A 14,593-nucleotide genomic window follows, 5' to 3' on the forward strand; every position below is an offset into this window, starting at 1 on the left:
GCATTTGGTCACGTAATGAGCAACCAGGGCTTGCTTTTGTTTCTCACCATAGCATCGTGGACACACTTACCGCTTGTTGCACTCAGCATTTGCTCCTAGGTTATTGCATCTCCTTACGTAACCATGCCTAGGGAACCGTGTGCTAACCCCTTGAAGTGCTGCCATCTACCTCAGGATACTAAGCAGCAGATAACTGAGCTACAAGCTGGAGATAAGCTCAGAAACACACACATTCTGGGTGAAGAAATTTGTTTTGGTGCCACAATTGGTCTAGGTTGATGTTTTCAGGGGCTCTTTTCGATGATTAAATGACAGTATTAATTTTTTATAAGATCTTGAGTTGGTCCAAGACATTTTTCGTCCTAGACGGGACCCCCAGGTGACAATATTACAGTCTTCGATGAGAGGGTACTGTAACTTCAAACGATTGTTCCCCATACCCTGAGGGTGTGCCATGCACAGTAACCAGCCATCTACTCCCAAGGTCTAGGCCACAATTGGGGCTCAAACGAGGTCGGGTGCTGTCCGTCTGCAATTTCACATCCGCTCTGTAACTTCCACATGCATTGACAGATTTTGATATGACTTCACTCAGTTGTTCGTCATACCATGACAGTCTGTCGCTTAAAACAACCAGCCATCTACTCCTAAGGTCAAGGTCACACTTGGGGCTCAAACAAGTGTGGGTGTTGTCATACTTAACAGCCATACCTACAGCCGTTTCCGCTCTGTAACTTAAACACGCATGGAGATTCTGATGATAACTTCCCACAATTGTTCCCCATATCACGAGGGTGTGTCGCACAGAACACCAGCGATCTATTCCCATGGCCAAGGCCACACCTGAAGCTCAAACAAGGTCGGGTGCTTTCCATCTGCAATTTCGTGTCCGCTTTGTAACCTCCACAGTGCATGGGCAGATTTTGATATAACTTCAGACAGTTGTTCCCCATACCATGACGGTGTGTCATGCGCAACAACCAGCCATGTAGTCCCAACGTCAATTACATAAGTATGGTTATCATCCGACAGGGGACTTTATATTGCATGGCAGTACTGAATGCACTCGTTATATCTGGTCCATTCTTCTTCCAATATCTGGAAGATGTCATCATAGAATGTTTCCATTTCTTCATTTGTGCTTTGGAAGGTGGGTGCATATATTTGTTTTACTTCCAGGGTGTTCTTCTGCATAGGATAGTCCAATTACAATCCATTCTTCTCTGTCAGATACACTGCTGAATTTAAATATTTTCTCTGCAAGATATCTGTTAATATGAAATCCTGCACCACTAACATTTTCATCTGTCATCCCCTGTAGTAAAATAGATGATTGCTGTCTTGGAGCTGAATTAATTTTCCTTGCTGTCTGTGGATCTTGGTCGGTCCTAAAATATCCTATCATATTCTAATTCATTCATTACGGTATATCGTCTGCAATCTTCTGCAGTCTACTTACATTACACATGTAGTTTTTTCATGGATTTCAGTCTGTTTAATGTCCCGGCATCTGATTTACCTAAACAGTGTTTACTCATTTTCGGTGGAACACTGCCCGTAAGCATAGGAGGCAGGGCAGTTGGACCTTTATTAGATGCTGCTGCAATAGGAACGCCAGTTAAATCATTACCAGTAGAATTCACGTTTGGTTGGGGGGATTCTGGCAGATAATATCACGTCCCTGCCACCTATTTGCTAGAGAGATGCAGTTTTTGTGTCACTTCGTTCCGTAAATTCGGTGGAGCCCTATAAATGATCTGCGCCACCTATGATGGTACTTCTCTACAAGGCGTTTTCCTAGTTGCCACCCGGGAACGCGCGTAAGAACGACCTCTAGTAGTGATGGAGTTATTACTGGCTACGAGTACATCTAACCCCTCCAGTTCCAAAAGTGTTCTTCAGGTTAAATATAATCATGTTTAGATGACATGATGTCATTCTGGGTGTATGATGCCAGGTGACCCCTGTTTAGTAATGGTACAGTCATGCTCAAGTCTTCCACTGGCGACTCGGAGATAAAGGCCCTCATCCATTAACCCGCCCCGTCCCGGCCACTTTTCGACCACTGGTACCCCCCAATCCCGACCATTTTTCGACCCTTTTTTTTTTTTGCTTAAACTTTCGCTTTTGGTCAGAAACAATGGCCGGTGGCAAAGAAAGTGGTCCCCGAGGTCCCTAATTAGCTTAACCAGGTATGCCTTGGTCCCACCTGGCCCCGTGTTCTCCCTAGGCGGTGTGAGCCTCAAACGTTTTCTATGGTATTATAAGTTTGGGAAACCAATGAAAGTAAGTAGAAATGAATTTATTACAAACATAAAAACATGCGATAAAAGAGTATATTGGATTTTATACAAAAATAGAGCAGAAATAAGCATTGTACCATCGTGAGAAACGAGCAAAATCGGCCAACTTGGTCACGATGAATTGCTAACATTCTAAAATCATGATACATATAATTTTTTTTACTTACATAATACTTCTACAATAACATTATACCATTTTACATTTTATTGAACTGTTTTTACGTATTCACAGGCCTTTTGATAACATTTAGCTTAATGTTAGCGCTTATTTACGTAGTGAGTGAACTCGCTGTGACTGTTGTTTCAACTCGTATTGTGCTTTTTCTACTTACATAATACTTTTCTAATATTATTATACACTTTTCAACTGTATAGAACTGTTTTGAGATTATTTCAGGCCTTACGTAAATATATAGCGTAATAATAGCGCATAATAACACACACGGTGAAGTCGCTATGACAACTAATTCAACTTACAACCTATTTTTGTACTTATATAATAATTCTACACTAACATTGCAAATGTAAACACTTGATATAATTTATATCACATCATTTCTGAACGTACGATGGAACTTAGCGTCATATTTGCGCGTACTTACACAGGGAGTGTTATCGCGATATCATTTGTTTCATCTTACACTAGTAATCAACTTATAAAATACCTTACTACTAACAGTACAACATCTTCCACTGTATATAATTCCTATCACATACTTACTGACCAGAATGTGGGTGTACTCATGACATCAATTATGACAACTTACAGTAATGTTCAACTTATACGTTTTATTCATGCTAACATTACACCCGTTTCCACTTTATTTCCTTGCTATCACATATTTACTGACCAGATTTATACAGTGGGTGTAGTTTTGATAACAATTCTTTCCACTTACACTAATTCTCATCTTATACATTACTTTTCTGAAAAAATAACACCCATTTCAACTTTATATTTGACTTAGCACCTACTGACTGGCCTTACCATTATCATGAGCGTCATTTCGCCTTCCCACACAGTTTCAGAAGTGTAGGAAATTATGATATTCCTTGAAACAAGGCTGAAGGCACAACGCAACATTGCACTCGACACACTCGTATCTGTGTCTTTTCTCTGTGTGGATGGTCGACCTGACTGTCGAGTGCTTACATACATGGCAGCGACGCTGGGGTTTACGACGGTTTGGTTCGGAAGGGATTGCGCTGGGGTAGTGGCGGCCTGCAAGACGTAGGGGAGTCTGAGCAGCACGGGGGGCGCGGGGGCGGTGTGTGGGTCTGTCCTGGGCATGCTTGGCGATTATTTCACGTGCCAGCTCCCTCACAAACCCCTCAAAGGTCTCGGATACTCCGGTGGTCATTGCGTGCAGGTAGTGGGCGTTCAGGACCGTGATGTCGAGCAAGTGGAAAAAGAGTTTCTTGTACCACTTCATCGTGGTCCTGGCACAGTCAACACTTGAAATCATCGAGTCTGACTGATCAACTTGCCTCATGTTCAGGTTATAGGCAAGTACAGACTCTGGTTTCCATACGTTGCGCCTCCTCTCGCTACGGTGATCCACGGAGTCTGTGCGGTGCATCAGGGGGCTGTGAACAGTTGATAGGAGGCAAACTTCCCTGTTGTGGTTCCACAGGGTTGCAAGGATGTTATTGGCCTGGAAGAAAACCACCTCATTCTTGTCAAGTTTCCTCCCTATCTTGACCATATGGCAACGGTTTCTCTTGACTGTACCACAGACTCCGGTGTCGTGTTGGTGGAGGAACCTAGCGAGAAGAGGGCTAGTGTACCAGTTGTCCAGGTACAACACATGACCACGATGAAGGTACTCTTCTATCATTGTCTTCACCACGGCCCCAGAGAGTCCTATACTCCGATCTTCTATTATATCTGTCTGTGCGCCCGTGTACAAGACTATGTCTTGCACATTACCAGTCTTACAGTCACACATAACAAAGATCTTGAACCCGAAGCGGTGTCTCTTGCTGGGTATGTACTGCCTAAAGGAAATATTGCCTCTCCACAACACAAGACTCTCGTCTATGACGAGGTCTCTGTAGGGATAAAATGAGGAGCGGAACATTTCCCGTAAATGATCAAATACCAGCCTAATTCTCCTCATTTTATCGGTGTTATTTGCATTGGCTGGATCATCTGCATCAAAAATGTGGAGGCGGCCGAGAATAAACTGAAATCTGTTACGACCCATCACCTTTCCAAAGAAAGGTGTGAGGATGATTGGGTCCGTTGTCCAGTAGGCAGGAATTTGATTTTTCCTCACCACACCCATCAAGATTACCAGGGCAAAAAATAGGAACATCTCTGAAATAGTCACGGGATAGTCATACTGTTCTGCATGCTTGCTTGTGGTTCCTAAGCGTTCACTTTCAAGGCGCTGGGATTGTGAAAAAATATTTGTTTGTTCTACTATGCGCCCAACAAACGCCTCACCAAAGAACAAGTTGAAAAAATCTAACCGTGACGACCCAGCATTTACACCTGGAGCCGTGCAACCTGACCGCCACTCCTCAGTGAAAGGGTGAATGATGGGAGTAAAATTACTTCCATCCTCCCAGTTCCACGTGACACCACCGTCTCCAGCCACGTCACCATTGTCCCCTTCGTCAGGGTGGGGAGGTGAGGGTGGTGGGGGAGGTTGGGGAGGTGGAGAGCGGCGCCTCTCATCACTCGCACTTCTCTTCCCTCTCTCTTTTCCAATTACCCTTTCCCTTCCCTTTCTTTCCTTTCCCCACATCCTGGGGCTGTGGGGAGGAAGTTTGTGAATATTCAGGGGTGAAAGAAGTGCTGAGGAGTGACTCAACCTCCTCTCCCCTAGGCCTACGAGCACCACGTTCTCGTGCTGCCTCCCTCACACCACTGGCCCCTTCACCCCGCACTACCCCCACACCACTCTCACTTTCACCCCGCGCTGCCACCACAACACTTTCCCTTTCTCCCAGCAATCCCACCACACCACTTGCCACTTCCCCAGACAAAGTACTTTGACCATACCTTAGGTGTCATCTCGCCCCACCTTCTGATCCACGTGGTGATATTTTCTCCTTTCCCAACCACGCGGCGATATCACGTCCTAGGCCTCCGTCATCCTCATCGTCCTCATCCTCATCCTGATCAGAATCGTGATGGAGAGATAGCTGTGCACGTGGTTGGGGAGCAGGCTGGCCTTCCCTTGCCTTACGGTATGTCACATACCGCGTTTTTCGGGGCGAAGGGACCTCCTCATCACTGCTACTTATTTCTTCCTTTGGCTGGACGTAATTGCGATCCACCACATCATCATCGAGTGGAGAATCACTGTCTCCAGTGAAGGCTTCCAGGACGGATGCGATTTCCTCGTCTGAGAGACCTTTCCGCGCCATGTCTGACCTGGGTCACTGCTGGCAGGTGAGTGACCGAGACAAGGGCGAGCGCGGGTCACGCGGGGTCTAGGACGCTGCCCGCCTGGCGGCAGGTAGAGGAGGCTTGGGTACCCAGGCGAAACGAAAATCTCCCGCGAATTTTGAAAATTGTGGAAATTATGAACCTTGCAATTGCAGGACGTTGAAGTACGTCCTCGGGATTAGCTGTGACAAAACGTGAGGACGTGGAAGTACGTCCTCGGGACGGCGCGGGTTAAGGAAGCTTTCCAACATCTCATCCTAAGCGATTTATTTTGTTATTATGCCTTGCCTGTCTCTTCTCTGTTATTTAAACCATTCTAAAATCACCCAACTGCATAAGCATTTTACAATATTATATTAGGCAACGAAAATCAAAAGTAAATCGGCAAGGAAGAGCTGGTAAGGAGCTTCCACAACCACCGAGAAAAGGAGCCAAAGAGTTAATCGGGTTATCCAGCTCGTTACAGCTACGCTTTCCCTCGTTTCGTTTTTCCTATGTATCCATTTTTTGTTTGCGTTTCATTTAACCGACAAATATTCTTTCATCGTGGCGATGCTGTTCACTTCTATTTCCATTCCTAGCATTTTTAATTATGTGTATTTTCTCTGCATAAAGTATGCCTGGAACACCGCGTATCAAGGCTGTAATCTGTATTTTGGCAGTCGGCGTAACGAGTTCTGTTCCACAGACTTTATACGCATTAAAAAAAAAAAAAAAATTAAATGGCTTGTTTGTTTGCGTTTTGTGGAAGAGAATTTTGACGGTTTTACTTATATGAGCCCGGTTTTCATGGCCTGACTGATCTGTGGATGACCAAGCGGCATCTCATTGGCAATGCTGTTGATAGTCCTACCATTTTTTTTTCTCGTTCTCTTTCTTTGATATTGGAATTTACTTCACCCCATCGCTAGGTAGAAAAGAGTGTTAGGCTGCTGCTGCTGCTGATGATGATGATAATGATCATGATGGTGCTCATAATCATGATCATCCATATGTTACCATTATACCGGGAATCGAGCCCGGGACTCTCAGTTGATAACCAGGCAGCAGTCCACTAGGCCACGACCAGGTAAACGTTATCTCACATTGTAACAATCTTGTAACCAATGTCCCTCCGCCCCCACTGTGGGCATGACGAGGCTGTGATAACCCCATGGCACTCAGACAAGATGTTTCTAATCTATCCCAAACACTTAGGACAAATGAGAATAAAGAAAGAAACCTGTTCTTTACATAGATAAAATCATCCAATATATTACCATTATTTCGGGAATCGAATCGGGTTCGATTCCCAGCATAATGGTACTATATTTGACGATTTTTCCTGTGTAAAGAACAGGTTTCTCTCTTCATGATCATGATCGTTTTCAGTATTAGACTCGTATGTGCATAATACGACAGTCACTCGTTAACAATCAACAGACTAGTGACCTGTCTATGTACAAAGTAACTTCCTGCGAAAAGCAGAATTGTCAACATAGAGCTTTAAAAAAAGCGAGCTCTCCCGCGCGCGCACACACACACACACACACACACAAAACAAAACAAGCTCAATCGACGAGAACTCTGGGACAAAACTCACTTCCAGTGTAGGGACAAGAGCAACGCCGGCATTTTTTTTTTTTTTTCCTAGGCCAACCGCACTGGTTCTGCAATTTTTTCTTGTCAATCGATTCTATTAATATAAAGACGGACTACTTTTTATTATTTCTCCAGCCTCCAGCACAATATAACGTACAATAAGGCTGTTTCAGAAGCAATATATATATTTTTTGTTTATTATCAAGAAATAAGCACCCACATCTCTGTGCGTCTAAGGGAACAAGGTTGCATTTTTTCGGCTACAGTTTTTTTTTTTTTTTTTCCTGGGAAAGAAACAGGTACCACCAGAAAACAATTTTCAGGGCATGCCATGAATGTCCTGCCTAATCGCTGAAAAAAGTTTGGTGCTCTGTTCTTACCCACCGAAAATGTGTTTGTGTTTGTCAGCTGTGTTTGGCTGTTTTGAGGAGAAAGTCAGGTACAACTGCAAGGCAGTTTTCATGTCATTTTCAAAATAGTATGTCATGTCTTAACTTGTCAAATAGCTAAGTAGAAATCATAGTTTGAGGCTCCTCAAGATGAGGAAATTTTACGGACCATATGGGACACGAATTTTACACAACAAATTGCGTAGAGGTTGTGTGCTTGTGCTCCTGCATTGCTGTGCTGGGAGAAAAAGTTGAAATACATAATTTCACATACATAGGGCCAATGTACAAGCCTTATCTTGTTATACTTTTATTCCTCCTACCCCGTGTCCTACCGTAAGATCTAAATATCACTCTCTGCCTCTGACAGAGGTCGCAGTAGGAGAGACAGTGTTGCAAGAGGAAAAAGTCTGCGTCGAACCTCAAGGGATCTTGGTCTGTCACACTACTCACTAACTGGTAGGTCAACCTCACATCTCACGCATAAGTGTTAATGTTTTGTGGGGTTATTTACTTCTGCATGTTGTAATATCCATAATATTAACATCTGCTTTGTGTGTGTGTGTGTGTGTGTGTGTGTGTGTGTGTGTGTATGTGTGTTCGCGCAAAGTTGCAGTCATCGTGCTACTGCTGAAATAGAATCGAGGAGTGGGTGCGTTAGTGTGTGTGTGTGTGTGTGTGTGTGTGTGTGTGTGTGGGTAGGTGAATGGAAGAAAATAGGCTCACTGGATATACGATCATGTGTTAAAAAGGTCCATGACTGGAGTCGGTCCATTAGGAATACGACCTTTGGAGGGGAAATGTGCACAGTTGAAGATATAGGTCCATTAGGTCGAAACTGTTTCGTGGGAGAAATACGTCCATGGGAGCAAAATGTTCCAGGTGGAGATTCGAAGCATCCTCAAGGGAAGAAAATTGGTCCATGGAAGAACATAGGTCCGTGGGGATATTAAGTTCATGGGGAAAATACACCTATTACGAAAGAATACATAGTGAAATTCGGGCCAGTTTTAATAGATCCACGGGGTGAAATAGATCCGTGAAATAGGTCCATGGGGGAAAGTAAGATGGGGGACAATTAGGCCCATGATGAAAAAATGCCCAGAAGAGAAAAAATAGGTTCAAGGGAAAGTAAGTTAATGGAAGAAACAAAGTCTGTGAGGTGAAAACTGATCCATGGGATAAAACAGATAGGTGAGGGGATAACCTCAAGGGGGCGTTGACCGAGATTGGCTCAAGCACTACTATACTGTACAGTCTCTCATAACAAAAGCGGTACATCTGCCAGCACTCCCGCGTGTTACACGGGCACAAGGGTTTGAAGAGATGTGGCGCCACTGTGATTATTTACTTTGAAACAGTCCACGTGAGTGAAGCGGAGTAATCTCGATATAGTTACGCTAGGGAAGGATGTTTGTTGTATGTCAGCTCCATTTCGCAACGTTGACATTTCAGTCCGAATTATTGGTATAATTTACATTATTCTGCCAAAGGATAATAATCGCCTTTGTATGACGTATTATGACTGTCCACAGTTTTGAGGTGAACTGACGTGTAAAGGAGGGTGGGAGGGGAGGGAGGGAGTTACCCAACCCCACCTGGGGTAAGAGGGAGGATCCCACAGATGGAGTCAGAGAGAGAGAAGGGGGGAGGGGGCGGAGTGCTGTAAGCTTTGAACCTGACATGGTGAGACGAGACCACATCTGTTTCATTACCCTCAATACGGTAACTCAGCAATACAGAACAATGGTAAAATAATGAGTAACTTCATGAACTATGTTTATGTGAGGAAAAAATCATGATAAAAAAAAGAAAACTATATGATTCAGTTTATGTATTATTGAAATATTACGCTGTATGATCATATAACTGTGGGTGAAACCATGCCCATGACTTAAGAAGACACTGATCCAGACTGAGACTTGTGAATGGCAGCCTTCAGAGGTCAAGGTCAACCCACTCTAGTAGTGTTAATCTTATCTTTATAATGATTATAACATCTTAGACTAAAAGATTAAATAACATGGTTATCCTCGCATTAACACCTACACTGAGAAAAAAATTGATAAGGGAGTTAAATTGCTTAATAACTAATGAATGATTATGATACATCAAATGAATGTGGTTAAGTGTGTGTATATATATATATATATATATATATATATATATATATATATATATATACAGTATATATATATATATATATATATATATATATATACAGTATATATATATATATATATATATATATATATATATATATATATATATATATATATATATATATCTATATATATGTGTACTGGGAAAATCAAGGATGGGCCACAAGTCATAACAGCTATTTATTCCAGAAGAAGTTTCAACCTGTAATACAATAATCCAATAAAACAATGGGAACATGAATTGTAATAAAACAGAGAACAGTCTCAATAATGTTATAAAATTCCTATGTACACAATCTAAGGCAAATTCATTGGGCCACAATAAATCAATGCAATAAATCTATGTAGTGCAAATGTAGTATAAGTCCAGTCCTCAGAGGTAATCAAAAAGTAACACAGTGAGTAGTCTATAAGCCTAATCACATCAGTAAACAAATATGAATAATAGATATGCCTGCACAATAATTCCATAACAATCATATCCATAATAATTCACAATTGCATACAATAATAAAGCAAGGAAATGAAAATATATTTACCAAAGCCCAAATATTCACCCTAGGCACAACATGCCTCACCGCTATATACAACACAAAGTAATATTATTTACACTCACTTCAATGGCCACACCATCACGAGCCTCGATTCCCAGTAGGGGAGCATCCTGTCATCATCACCTTAGGCTACCACTTCTGCACACAGTTCCTGCACCGGCTGAAAGCCGCAGATAGTAAACATTCCAATCCACCATCAAACAAACCCGACAGGGGTGGATACAATTACGTTGCTTTATGTACAGTATACCACTATTATTTCCTCATGACCTAAGTATTCGCAACTCCACAATCCTATACAACTTGTACCTACCCTTATAATATGGCTCCAACAACAAGTAAATACCCAGCGTCCACCAACAACCAGCTGCAACTGAGCGGTATACATCGAAAACACCCATCAAGTCAGCTGACTCCAAACAAATTACGCTTGAGATGCGCAATAGAAGAAAACATTTGGTGTGACTTACATTATCCATTATTACAAAATAGTTACATATATACAGATAATACAAATACCTATCATGCTAATGATACACTCCGCCCCCCACAAGTTACAACAGGTATACCAGTAGTCTATCATAATACATACACATTGAGATTATATTTGTTCCTCTATCGGCAATAACACCACTAATCTATGTACCGATCTACTCATTACCTTATCCACATCACCATCATATCCCTTCCCTTATTATCTTGTACCTCAAATCAACATCACGAACGGCGCCATCCCGTCCTGGATCAGCTCTAATCACCTGTGCCAGTTTCCATGCCCCTCTCACTGAGTTGCTATCTTGCACCAGAACTACATCACCCACTCTTACATTCCTTCCAGTTGTGTGCCACTTCTGCCTGATCAACATGGAAGGGAAATAGTCCCGCTGCCATTTCTTCCAAAATGAATCTACAATCTTCTGCATAAATTCCAGCCTCCGTTTATGATCTCCACTGACCTCGTACATACCACTTGGACAGTAATCACTAGAACGGCCAAGTAACAAATCATTAGGGCAGAGGTAGCTACCTAATTTCAAACTAAACCCAGGTTTTGTACCAATTGGTCGCTCGTTTAACAAATTGGCAATAGCAAATAAAGCAGTCTGTAATTCCCCAAAATTTAATACAGAATCTCCAATAGTAATACACAGGCTCCTTTTGACAGACTTGATCAGAGCTTCACTTGCACCATTATACCAAGGTGCATCACTAGGAATGTTAAAAGTCCATGTTACCCCCTCCTTCTCACCAATACTTTCTATTTTCTTGCTAGCTGATATCAGTTGAGTCCCCTTATCCGAATATAAGAACTTAGGGGCACCCCTGATAGCAGTGAATCTCTGAAATGTGGTCAAGAAATCATCGGTACTGTATCCCTCTGCCAAATCCAAATAAACTGCCCTAGTCACCAAACAAATATAACTCCAAATGCTTTACCATGAGTTCTCTTCTTGACCGTGTCCCTTATTGTCAATGGCCCAAAGAAATCCACTGCTGTGTGGTAAAAAGGTGGAGCAGGCTTCAATCTTTCTGTCCTCACTTGATCCATACATTGGTCTTCTATTTTCTTTGTTAACTTCCTACATACTACACATCTATTTTTGATTGTCTTTATTATCTTCCGGGCCCCAGGAACCCAAAATCTTCTCTGCAGCTTTGCCAAGGTAGTCTCTACACCTGCATGATCCACATCGTGTAAACATAATATATACAGTCTTGTTACTGGGTGGTTGGCTGGTATTAACATGTAGTATTCTTGATTCCAATTCTCTTTCAACCACTTCGATATTCTTTGTCCTACTACAATTATCCCATTTTCAAGTGTGTGACCCAATCTTTTGAATCTCACTTCCCAATCCATCATGTTTTTCTGCATCTCTCTAACCCACATTAATTCTGCTTCTGCAACACCTCTGACAGTGGGTTCTTTCAAAATACCCTTGAAGGATTTGCACTTGAACACAGCCATTATCCTACATGTAACTCTCAGTAATCTATAATAACCACTAAATTTATCAACATCAATTGAGGCGTCTAGAACCAAAGGGGCATCGGCGCCAAAATGTACTTTCGAGTTATGACGCTTTAAAGTTGTGTTTATGGCAACGTCATAGCCAGAAGGCAATAAACAAACCTTTTATACATCAAAATGATCATCAGCGCCTATGCTCTACATGGAAAGCCAAAAAAACAAAACAATAATAACCGTAACCACAAAATAGGCAGTAAACCAAACCCCCCATTTTTAAGTGGACATAATAAGATATTGTAGGGATTTAAAAACATAGCAGAAAAAACATCAACGAATGTTTTAATGTACAAAACTTTATTAACTGAAGATTCCAGTTCACTTAATATTAATAAACGAATAATTATTACTGTAATTTCACGAATAATTATTACTGTAATTTCACGTTTTTGACAACTAAAACTGAAATCAATGCAGTTATTATTTTTCCTCTACCATAATGCATTGAAATAATAACACTAAAAAAATAAAAAGTAGTGTAGTGCTTAACCCTTTCAGGCACGGTCACGCGATTCGCGTGGTATCGGCTTGCATTCGGGCAGACACAGTCACGCGACTCGCGTCCTTAAGGCCCAAAAATATTCGCCAGAAAAAAAGTTATAGGCCGATTTGCGTGATTTTTCAGCGCGTCTTAGGGTAGCCAAGGCCTACTCGAGGTAAGTCATTGGCAACACTGTGTCGGCTCATGTCCCTCACCCCACTCCCTCCAACCTCAGTCATTGTCCAGCAGCCAGGCGGTGAGGGTGACAGATCGTGGTTCCCTTTAAATCCTCCATTATTTTCCCCCTCCTGCCCGAAGCAAAGGCCCCTATTGACTCAGTTTGATAATACATTGTATGTGAACATATAGTGACGTGATATTGTCGATGGAACATATATCTATGTGTTGAAAAGAAATAATGGCGGTTAGGAATCGTTGTGCCTTTGAGAAAGACTCATGGTCAGTGTAGCGGGGTTTTGTCACTCCGCCCCCCCACTAGGCCGTGTTGCGTGAGCTGACGTATGTCAATAATGCAGCCAAGGCCTCAATATATAGTTTGTGAAAGTTTCAGTGGATGGCATGGTGAAATTTTATGGGGGAAGCAAGTGTTATGGATGGTGTCGTGGCCACGCGGAAGTCGGGAGGGGAGAATTGTAGCGGTGTTTTATGGCTTGAATTATCGTGATTCTTATCGTGTAAATGCGTATGAAATTGTATCAAATATACGTAAAGCATGCTGTAAATGCGTATGGAATTATGAGATATGCGTAAAACATGCTACGAGTTTCCGTGAACGAGTGTGTTGTGTGCCAAGAATAGCGTTGCCTCATACTCTCAGTGCAAAGAATGTCGGTAATAAATTCAGTCATGAGCGGAATATTTGCCGAGGTTGTGGTTGATGCATTGTTATAGCAATGTATTGGTGTGTGATATCGTGTGAAATGCACGTGAAATGTACCGTATGTGCTCATCAATGCATATAAAGTTAGAGTTAGCAAGAGTTTAGCGGCATGTGTGAAGAGAGGTGAGCTATGCCAGGTATTGACGGCTCCGAACGCCGGCGGTAATTGCACAGGTAATGTACGTTGATGTGACATGTAGTAATAACGTATGCTTAGTACATAATGTAAGTGAAATGTGCAGCGAGTGTTTGTGTAGTTGCGTATCCTTGATTAGCGAGAGTTCAGCGGAAGGTGAGCTGTCAAGGAAATGACGACAACGAACGCAGGAGGTCAAATTGCACAGGTAATGTACGTTGATGTGAACTTTATTCATGCTTACTATAAAATTTACGAGAAGTGTGCCACGAGTGATATAGTACTCTCCCAGCAAGAATTCTGTTCAGGGTGTGAGAGAATGGTAATTCCCCAAGTGCAACATTGTTATTTTGGCCCCCAATTATATGATTATCACTGTGTTTCTCTGTGAAATGCACGTGAAAGGTGGCGTATGTGCTATTGAATGCATAAAAGTTACGGTGTGTAACGCAGGTTAGCTAAAGTGTAGCGGCAGGTGTGATTGGAAAGGTAGGTAAGCTTACGAAAACATATTGTAATTGCAAAGGTAATGTACGTTGATATGACATGTAGTAAATGATTATCAGCTTGCCTCTCTGTGAAATGCACGTGAAAGGTGGCATATGTGCTATTGAATGCATAAAAGTTACGGTGTGTAACGCAGGTTAGCTAAAGTGT

Source organism: Coenobita brevimanus, chromosome 22, assembly GCF_032717465.1.
Source record: "Coenobita brevimanus isolate Jiangsu-jjx chromosome 22, ASM3271746v2, whole genome shotgun sequence".
Taxonomy (NCBI): Eukaryota; Metazoa; Arthropoda; class Malacostraca; order Decapoda; family Coenobitidae; genus Coenobita; species Coenobita brevimanus.